This window comes from Momordica charantia (assembly GCF_013281855.1).
Source record: "Momordica charantia cultivar OHB3-1 chromosome 9 unlocalized genomic scaffold, Mcharantia_2.0 BLBB01000009.1, whole genome shotgun sequence".
In the NCBI taxonomy this organism is placed as follows: Eukaryota; Viridiplantae; Streptophyta; class Magnoliopsida; order Cucurbitales; family Cucurbitaceae; genus Momordica; species Momordica charantia.
Window position 1 is genome coordinate 17,150,749 of NW_028275167.1, and position 11,281 is coordinate 17,162,029.

Consider the following 11,281-nt stretch of genomic DNA (forward strand, 5'->3'; position numbering starts at 1 on the left):
GGATGGTAAGTTGTAGACACTTTATGTCTGATATTGTATTTAGCAAGGAGAGATGCTATTGCTTTGTTGATGAAATGGGAGCCTTCGTCACTGATCACAACTCTATGAGTGCCAAACCTTGTAAATATATTCTTGTGCAAAATTTGGCGACCACTTTGGCGTCACTGCTGGTGCATGTCACTACCTCAACCCATTTGGATACATAGTCAACTGCTAACAAAATGAACGAATGTCCATTTTATGGAGGGAATGGCCCCATGAAATCCATGCCCTAGATATCGAAGAGCCCCACCACTAAGATGCATGTGAGAGGCATTTCAGACCTCTTGGAGATGTTTCCAACTCTCTGGCATTCGTTATAGTGTTGAACTAATTCATAGGCATCCTTTAAAATAGTTGGCTAGAAATACCCACTCAAGAACACCTTCGCCGCTGTCCGCTGCACTTCAAAGTGCCCACCATATGGTGCAGAATGGCATTTGGTCAGCACTTAACGTGCTTCTGCATTGGCAATGCATCTTCTGATAATTTTTTCTTGACATACTTTGTAGTGAAATGGATCGTCCCACAGATAAAATTTTCTCTCATGCAAAAACTTCTTGAGCTGTTGCTTGTTCATGTCAGCTGGCAATATTCCACTTGCGATGTAGTTATCTAGATCCGCGAACCAAGGCTCCTCTTCCTTATTTAGGGCTTCAATCGCCACTACTTGCTCATTTGGAAATCTTCTTCTAATCTCTGATTCGTCCCTTAAGGTTCCTAAACCAGTTAGTCATGACAAGTGATCAGCTACCAAATTTTCTGTTCCCTTTTTGTCCTTGATTTTTAGGTCGAACTCTTGCAACAGCAGAATCTAGCGAATTAACCTCAGTTTAGCATCCTTCTTTATGAGCAGATATTTCAATGCTGCACGATCTATATAGACAGTCACCTTGGATCCTACCAGATATGCTCTGAACTTTTCAAAGGCGAACACCACTGCCAATAATTCTTTCTCTATGGTGGTATAATTGATCTATGCCTTTATCAAAGTTTTGCTAGTGTAATATATCAGATGCAACAACTTTTCTTTATGTTGAGCAAGGACTGGTCCCACAGCATAGTCGCTGGCATCACACATGAGTTCGAACGGCTGCGTCCAATCTGGTGCTATTATTATTGGCGCATGGGTGAGAGCATGTTTCAGTGTTTCGAACGCCTGCAAACAGTCAGATGTGAAGTTAAATTCTTTGTCATTCTCAAGTAAAGAGCAATGAGGCTTAGAGATTTTCTAAAAATCCTTTATAAATCTGCGATAAAAATCGGCATGTCCCAAGAAGCTGCAGATGCCCTTGACATTCACAGGTGGGAGCAATTTCTCTATTGTCTCTATCTTTGCCTTATCTACTTCAATGCTCTTTCTGGAGACTCTGTGCCCTAGCACAATTCCTTTTTGTACCATGAAGTGACATTTCTCCCAATTCAGTTGTAACGCCCCAAGATTTTCAATATTTCCAAACGGGGACCGTTACTAAGACTACCTAAAATGTTCCCTTAAACAAGAGAATTATCTTCACAACAAGATTAAACAATAAAACTACCACACTACTTCTGTGCTACTCTGATTTCAATACTCACGAGAGCTTGAACAATTAAAACAACAATACTAAAGATTTAAGAGAAACTCAAATCCTTTACAGATAATCCATTTAATTACCAACTTCACATTATCCAAACTCCTCAAGGAAACCTTTACTAATCATAGACCATCCACTAAATGAATATAACCTCGAAGGACAATGAAGCAAAAGCTAACTCAAGTTCGATCAACTTAAACAAATGTATTCATAAGTATCCTAAGAAGATTACAGTCCCAGAGTTCAAGAAGCTAACAAAATTAATGTTCTAAAAAGAATAATGAATTGGCCACCTTAAAACATCCCCTAAACCATAAAAGTAAACAAAACCACCCATTAACAACACAACTACAAGATGAAATAATTTCAACTATCCTAACTAAAAGAATTAGATGCATGCAGCACAGCTAATGGTCTTTCCGATCAAGCCTCCTCCTCGCCACCACCATTCCAAAGAGTAAACCTTTACCTACAAAGTCTGGTGAGAAAAATAAGGGGTGAGTACAACCACGGTACCCAGTAAGCATTACATACTTGAAGGGTCATGCACAAACAGCATGCTTTGCAAAAAAATCCACCCATCATGCTTATCAATAACTTCAAGCTTTAAATAAAAAGAAATATATTGAAAGAAGTAGTTTATGCATAAGTTTAACTAAACATACACCATGCATGTCAAACTCATCCTTACATCTTAACTCGCTAGATCTCTTTCCTAGTTCCTCTAAGACTTACTCCTTCGAGTCGTACCGACCTCTGACCTCGCATAGCCAAGGCATCTACAATTCTCTACGGTGCTCGACGTTGGACCTTGACATTTATCCCCAAGGCCTCAACTACTACTAAACGTAATGGTACTTGGCCTCCAAGCAACTTCTAACCGATCACATCATGTTAGTCCTCCAAGTCTAACTCCTCGAATCATATCGGCCCTTGCCATTTATCCCCAAGGCCCGACACTCATCTACAGAAGCTTGGCATTCGACCTTGCCATTTATCCCCAAAGCCTTGAACTGTGCATCGACCCTTGACATTTATCCCCAAGGTATCGACGACTACTCAACGTATTGGTCCTTGACCGCCACTACATCAAGACCCAATACTAATTCAACAAAATAGAATCACCGAGCCGACCCCCGACCATTTGTACCCGGAGCCTCGACACTCATCTCTACCAAGTTAGGGTATCGATCCCCGACCTTTGCACCTGGAGCCTCGATACCCAACTAGTGACGTGCCAGCCTTTTTGGCCTTGTTAGTTCTCCATTTACTTTATTACATCGCGGAACTGTCACCAGAGACCTACATGCTTTTCAGCCATGACCCATGCAGCACTCAACTTACAATAAAACCAGCATGCTTCCAGAACAAAAAAAAAACAGTAAGTTAAAAATGAGATGACATGTCCAACATGCATGCGCAACACAACAGATTTCTCCCACATTATTTCAGTATGCTTTTATGAACACAATTATACAACGATAAAGCCATTCATAATCCATAATGCTTCCATGAATACCACTAAGCACCAAATCCAACAATGCAAAGCAAATCAGTTATAAACAACCAGAAACAACATGATTTCATTCAAACTACTTATAATCATTAACCAATATTCACAAAGACACAATCAACTTACATATTAATAAATAATAAACACAAAGCTCCAAACAATTCGTACATATTCAAACAACAAACATCCCCCAAGTAAGAACTACTTACAAACAAGATCCTAATGTGGTACTTCGCTCATCGAAGGATTCCTAAATCCAAAAAAAAACCAACCAAACTTGGGTTAGAGTTCATTTTATAAACACTCAACTTGCATCGAACTAAGTTTGGGTGATTCGTTACCTACGAACCCACGCCGAAACACTTGGGTTATGGTTGGGTCACTTCCGAAAAGGTTTGAGCTTCTAAGATCGAGTTCGAAAGACGTCGGGTTTGCTGATCCGATGTCGAAAAGTGATGGGTAACACAAATCAAGGTCCGTTTGGGTGTGGGTCAATGCCAAAATGTGTCGGAATGAAGAAGCATCACAAATCTAAACGTCGTGGGTTGTGGAGGGTCCTTGCCAAGGAAGCTTCACGCATGGGGGCTGCCGCAGGTTGAACGACGCACTGCTTCTATGGATTTGACTGATCAGTCGAAGATGCCACCGGTAGGACGCCGTCAAAGTCGCAGTGCCGCTCGTGGGTCGCTCGAAGGTCGCCAGATCTGGTGCAAGATAGTGCGTCAGCCGGCCACTACAGAGGGAGACACCGCCAGTCGTGAACTGCTGCAGATCTGTCGCCGGTCGCTGGGGTTCGAAGAGACATCGCCGCTCGTGGAGAAATTATTCGCGTCGCCGTCTGCCGTTCCAATCGTTGGGTTTCGCCAAAAAAACACAAAACATGCTCGAGTGGCTGCTGCTGTAGTGTTGCCGAAGGAATGAATCGCCGCACTGCTCCTATGTCTCATGTGTTGGGTCGCCGGAGCTACAATGGCCGACGGTTAAGGGCTGGTGTTAGGGTTGACTTCTTACTGCAAAAACATGTGTCGGTAATCCTGTTTGACCATGTTTTTGACCCATTTCCCATTATTATTTGCCAAAAAGGATCATATATTCTTAAAGTAGAACATACATAGATTATTTATGCATAAGTGTCAAACTATGGTACTTTACGAAAAATATGAGATAAATGCTGTCAAAGTTGGAAGAAAATAACAGAATTCTGTCTTTTGCAGAATTGCGCCTAGCGCATTTTTGGAGGGCAATTTGTCAAAACGCACGTTTTGATTAATGAAGGGCAAGGAGGATATTTTCCACATGTTCAAAACCGTGAGTCCAAGTCCAAGAGAGGTGGTTAGGTGAATCTCAACCCTTTTCCACCTAAAATGGAGGGGAGTTTCAACCAACCTATGGTGCTATAAAAGGAGGCCATCCATCCCTCAGCAAATCATCCCTTCCAAGCTTCATTTCATCTTCTTCTAGATGCTCTCTAGTTGTAGAACACGTTTTTAGGGTTTATGTTCATGTTCTAGTTGTTCATTTCTTTGTTTTTCACGCTTTTACCTTTCGTAGTGCTTTTAATTCAGTTTCTTACTTCCGTTCTTTGTTCATTTTGTTATTTTAAAGTTCTTTAGCGAGTTTCAACTCCCCTCACGCTCGAGAGAGAAGAGGGTTAAGCTAGAACTCCTTGTACGACTCGTTTATTCATTTAAATTCAATGAAAAATACTTTCTTTATGTTTTTGTGCATTTACTTTCATTTAATTATGTTCTAAATTAGTTATCAACCTCCTTGTGGAATGCCTTAGTCAAAAGATTTGATTTTCAACAGGCTCGGGATTTTGGCCAGATTGCGCCTGGCACTTTTTTGGGTTGGTTTCTAAAAACTTCTCTTTACATCTTTTTTCCATTTGGCCAGTGGGAACTTGATTTATACACCAAAGCCCGACCTTGGGAAAGGTGAGTTAGGTAAAATAATAGGGAACCAATATGGGATGTGACTTAGGAATAAGCGCATAAAATATGGTCCTAGGAATAGGCCCTCTGACCCATAATGCAAATGAGTTGGTAGATATTCTCTAGGATTGTAATCACACATAGGAATATGATTGTAGGTTACCCTAGTCTCTGCAGCAACCAAAAGTGGTAGTGAAAGAGTAGAACTCAAATCCCAAGAAAAGTCAGGAATTGCGCCTGGTGCATTTTCCCAACATAGTGTGTTTTCCATATTTTGCATCAAAACTAAGGTAGGAGACAAGGAGGTTGAGTTTCATTAAATTGCTTTATAGTTAAAACCCCAAACAACAACATTTCACCATTATTTTCTTCCTAAATCACAATTGCATATTTGAACTATTTCACTGCATTACTTGATTTTGAAAAGCAACAAGTCCCTGAGGATTCGACCTTGGATTACTTCCGAGTATTACTTGTGACCGTGTGCGCTTGCACGAGTCTCTAATCTTTTTAAAGGTAGAGAAAATCCCAACAACTTTTTGGCGCCGTTGCCGGGGACTTGAGTTTCAAATCATATTTTTTTCAAGTGAATTATTTCATTTTGTGATTGTTGTATACCTCTGTCCTTGGAATTAACTGTTATATCTAACCTTTAAGGGAGTTGTGTATGAGCATAGGGTCTGGTTGGTTGACCTTTGATCTAGAGATTGAAAGAACCCTTAAGAGGAGAAGGCGTGAGCAGAGGTTGAGAAAAGAGAAAAAAAGTAAAAAAAAAGAAAGAAGTTGAAGAAGAAGAGACCATCGAGATGAATAGAAATGCACAAGATCCTCCACCGCCACAAAATCCACCTGTGAATGGAGATATGGCAGATGAAGTAGCAGCAAACCGAGCAGGAGAAATTCCTAATCTGATCCTTCTAGCAGATAATCGAGATGTAGCCATGCAGAATTATGTCACTCATGCGTTCCACAACCTAAATTCAGGGATAAATAATCCTTTACCCCAAGCCGCACAGTTTGAGCTCAAGCGAGTCATGTTCCAGATGTTACAGACGATGGGCCAGTTCGGAGGATTGACTAATGAAGATCCTTACTCCCATCTCAAATCCTTTATTGAAATAGCTAATGCATTTCAACTTCCTGGTGTTTCTGAGGATGCACTAAGATTAAAAATGTTTCCTTTTTCTCTCAGGGATGGTGCAAGGACTTGGCTAAACGCGTTAGAACCAAATTCTATCAACACATGGGTAGAACTGACGGAGAAATTTTTGGCAAAGTACCACACTTTGACCAGGAACGCAAACCTCCGAGAGAACATTGTGTCTTTTAGACAGAAGGAGAACGAAGCAGTTCAAGAAGCTTGGGAGCATTTTAAGGAGTTACTTAGAAGATGCCCGAGCCATGGATTACCTGCATGTGTGCAGATTAAACAATTCTATAGAGGATTGGATCGTTCATCAAGGATGATGTTGAACACCGCAGCCAATGGCTCGTTGTTAGAGAAGTCGGTAAATGAGATCGTTGATATCTTGAATAAGATGACAGACATTAATGACCAAGGCGAAATAGGAAGGTCATTACCAAAGAAGCAAGTATCAGCTGGAATCTTTGAGTTAGACACAGTAGCTTCAATGCAAGCCCAAATGGCGGCTATGAACCAAATGTTAAAGCAGTTGACAATGGAGAAGGAAACCAAAACCGTCACTTCGGCGATACCTGAACCCTCTCCTATTTTGCAAATTTCAGATATATCTTGTGTCTATTGTGGTGATAACCACTTGTATGAGAACTGTCCAGCTAATCCAGCGTCTATTTTTTATGTAGGTCAAGGTGCCCAGCGGAATTTCAACCCGTATTCAAACATTTACAACCCTGGATGGAGGCACAATCCAAACTTTTCCTGGACTAACCAAGGAGTAGCTAGTAGCAGTGCACAAGCACCCGCTCAACAATACAAGCAAAACTATACTCCTCCTGGTTTCCCAACTCCACCGGCGTCGCAGCCTCAACAATACAATCAGTAAAGAGGTCAAAATACTACTCAGCAAAGTGGTAGCAACGCAAGTTTGGAGGCCATGATGAAAGAGTTCATGACAAGAATTGATGCTGCGATAAGAAGCTTGGAGATGCAAGTGGGGCAGATTGCAAATGACCAGAAATCTAGACCCCAAGGTACATTGCCTGGACACACAGAAAACCCGAAGCGAGATCGTGAGGGAAAGGAGCATTGTAAGGCGGTTATCACAAGAAGTGGATTAAGTTATGAAGGAGCTTCACTTCCAGACGAAGGAACTCATGTAGTTACACATGTTCCTGCATCCACCTCCAATCCACAACAAGAAGAGAAAGCAGAACCTGTAAGTTCAGAAGAAAAAGATAAGAAGGCGGATAAAGGTAAGCAAGTAGTGCCCAGCACTACTCCACAGGTAGGTAATATTAAGATTCCTCCACCTTTCCCCCAAAGGCTAGTTAAAAAGAATCAGGATGGTCATTTTAAGAAGTTCTTTAAGATTCTAAAATAGTTGCATATCAATATACCCCTCATAGATGCTTTACAACAAATGCCTAACTACACTAAGTTTTTAAAGGACATCATATCTAGGCGTAAGAAGTTAGGTGAGCATGAGACGGTAGCCTTGACAAAGTGTAGTAGTGATGCTCTAGGGAATCCATTGCCTGTTAAATGTAAGGACCCAGGAAGTTTTACCATCCCCTGCTCAATAGGAGGTAAGAACCTAGGAAGAGCATTGTGTGACTTAGGAGCAAGCATTAATCTTATGCCTCTTTCTGTCTTTAAAGAGTTAAATATAGGAGAAACTCGTCCCACTACTGTCACTTTACAACTAGCTGATAGATCCATAAAGAAACCGGAAGGAAAAATATAAGATGTGCTTGTTAAAGTTGATAAGTTTATTTTTCCCGCCGATTTCATAATTTTGGACTGTGAAGCAGATCTTGAGGTGCCGATCATTCTTGGGAGGCCATTCTTAGCAACTGGAGATACGGTTTTCAATGTTAGGAAAGGAGAGATCACGATGAAGGTCAATGATGAACAGGTAACCTTCAATGTCCTCGATGCGATGCGTCTCCCGGATGAAGTCGAGGAGTGCTCTACAATAGGAGCAATCATGGAGGAACTCCAGCAAATGATGGTGGAAGACTTGGAAGCAAATTTGGAGGCCGCAGAAAAAGAATCCAAAATTGCGCCTGGCGCAATTTTGCCCCAACTTGAGCATTTTGAGTTTTTGCAGTCGACAATAGTGGATTTGAAGGCCTTGCAACCTTCCATCATTGAACCTCCAAAATTGGAAAAGAAACCCTTACCTTCTCATTTAAAATATGCTTATTTGGGTTTAAACGATACTTTGCCCGTTATCATTTCTTCATATTTGTCTAATGAACATGAATCTTTGCTTTTGCAGGTTTTATCAAAGTACAAGAGGGCTATTTGATGGACCATAGCGGACATAAGAGGAATTAGCCCTACATTTTGCATGCACAAAATCATCCTGGAGGAAGGAGCCACCAATTCTAATGAGTGCCAAAGGAGGCTTAATCCAAAAATGAAAGGGGTGGTCAAAAAGGAAATCATAAAATTGTTAGATGCTGGAGTGATCTACCCCATTTCAGATAGCAGTTGGGTTAGCTCGGTTCAATGCGTTCCTAAGAAGGGTGGTATGACTGTGATTACAAACGACGACAACGAGTTGATCCCAACTAGAACGGTGACTGGTTGGAGAGTGTGTATGGACTACCGTCGGTTAAACAAGGTAACTCGAAAAGACCATTTTCCATTACCCTTTATTGACCAAATGCTTGATCGTCTTGCAGGGAAGGAATGTTATTGTTTCCTCGATGGGTATTCGGGTTACAACCAGATTACTATAGCTCCGGAGGACCAAGAAAAGACCACGTTCACGTGTCTCTATGGGACATTTGCATTCCAGAGAATGCCGTTCAGTCTTTGTAATGCTCCCGCTACCTTCCAAAGATGCATGACCGCTATTTTTTCAGACATGATAGAAAGCACGGTAGAGATTTTTATGGATGATTTTTCTGTGTTTGGTGAGTCATTTGATGTTTGTTTAGAGAACTTAGAGAATGTTTTAAAAAGGTGTGAAGAGACTAACCTTGTGCTTAATTGGGAGAAGTGCCATTTTGTGGTACGTGAAGGTATAGTCTTAGGTCACAGAATTTCAGAAAAAGGAATTGAGGTCGATAGGGCTAAAATAGATGTGATTGCTAAACTACCCCCTCCTACAACTGTAAAAGGTGTTAGAAGTTTCTTAGGACACGCGGGTTTCTACCGCCGTTTTATAAAAGATTTTGCGAAAATTTCTAAGTCCTTGTGTCAGTTGTTGGAAGTGGATCGACCCTTTGTTTTTGATGAACATTGTTTGAAAGCTTTTGAGACACTTAAGAAAGCACTTAGCTCAGCACCTATCATAATTGAACCAGATTGGAACTTGCCATTTGAACTAATGTGTGATGCAAGTGATTTTGCTGTAGGTGTGATGTTGGGTCAACGGAAAGGTAAAATTCTTCATCCTGTTTATTATGCGAGTAAAACTTTGAATAGTAGTCGTTGAACTATACGGTGACTGAGAAAGAACTTTTGGCTGTTGTTTTCGCATTTGATCAGTTTCGTTCATATTTAATTGGGACAAAAGTGATAGTGTTTACCGATCATTCTGCACTTAAATATTTTTTTGCTAAAAAAGAAGCTAAACCTAGGTTGATTAGATGGATCTTGTTGTTACAAGAGTTTGACTTAGAAATAAAAGATAGAAAAGGAACAGAAAACCAAGTAGCGGATCATCTATCTAGGCTAGAGTCTTCTTTGCAGCATGATAGTTGTGAGATTAAAGAGCATTTTGTGGATGGGTATCTTTTAGCTATTTCTGAAGTCCCTTGGTATGCTGACTATGCGAACTATCTGGTGAGCAGAATAATTCCTAATGATTTGAGTAAGCACCAAATAAAGAAGTTCTTTCATGATGTCAGGTTTTATAGATGGGATGAACCTTTCCTGTTTAAACTAGGACCTGATAATATTCTTCGTAGGTGTGTTGCTGGGCATGAACAGAAGGAGATTCTAGAGGCATGCCACAAATCACCATATGGTGGGCATTTTGCTGGACGTAAGACTGCAACAAAGGTCCTCTAAAGTGGTTTCTTTTGGCCGTCTCTATTTCGAGATGCTCATATATTCACTCAAGGATGTGACCGCTGTCAAAGATCAGGTAACTTGACAAGGAAGCATGAGATGCCTTTAAACCCAATATTGGAAGTTGAACTTTTCGATGTTTGGGGCATTGACTTCATGGGTCCGTTCCCACCTTCATTCGGTAAGAATTACATTCTCTTGGCTGTTGATTATGTCTCGAAATGGGTTGAGGCTTTGGCCACCCCTACTAACGATGCCAAGGTAGTTTCTCTCTTCTTGCAAAAGTTTATTTTTACTAGATATGGTACACCTAGATGCTTGATTAGTGATGAGGGTACGCAATTTTTGAATAGAGTAGTAAGTAATTTGCTTAAAATGTATAACATTCACCATAAGATTGCTACTGCATATCACCCACAAACTAATGGACTAGCAGAGGTATCAAATAGGGCAATAAAATCAATTTTAGAGAAGTCTGTGAATGTAAATAGGAAGGACTGGGCTATTAAACTTTATGATGCTTTGTGAGCGTATAGAACTGCTTATAAAACTCCATTAGGCATGTCCCCATATAGCATTGTTTTTGGTAAAGCATGTCATCTTCCATTAGAATTAGAACATAGAGCATATTGGGCTACGCGGAAACTAAATTTTGATTATGTTGCTGCAGGTGAAGCGAGATTGCTCCAGTTACATGAGTTGGATGAATTTCGTCAGTTTTCTTATGAGAATGCCAAGATGTACAAAGAACAAACTAAGAAGTGGCATGATAAAAAGATAATGGACAAGAATTTAGAACCTGGAAACTTAGTTTTGCTTTTTAACTCTAGATTAAAGTTGTTTCCCGGTAAGCTTAAGTCTAGATGGTCAGGGTCATTGGTAGTTGAACATGTGTATCCACATGGAGCGGTGGATTTAAAGGGTTCTAAAGGTAATATCTTTAAGGTAAATGGGCATCGGGTCAAGAAATATTATGGCGAGTATATTGACAGAGGTAAAACCTCTGTAATACTGAAAGACCCATGAGAAAACAGTGGAAACAATCCCTCGG

General features: G+C 40.6%; 1 non-coding gene across 1 annotated transcript; it reads right to left on the minus strand.

Moving 5' to 3' along the window:
- Positions 1-6,364: 6,364 nt before the first annotated feature.
- Positions 6,365-6,471, minus strand: LOC148209103 (small nucleolar RNA R71). The gene has a single exon (XR_015787530.1). It is a non-coding gene; the product is annotated as a small nucleolar RNA R71 (small nucleolar RNA).
- Positions 6,472-11,281: the final 4,810 nt, after the last annotated feature.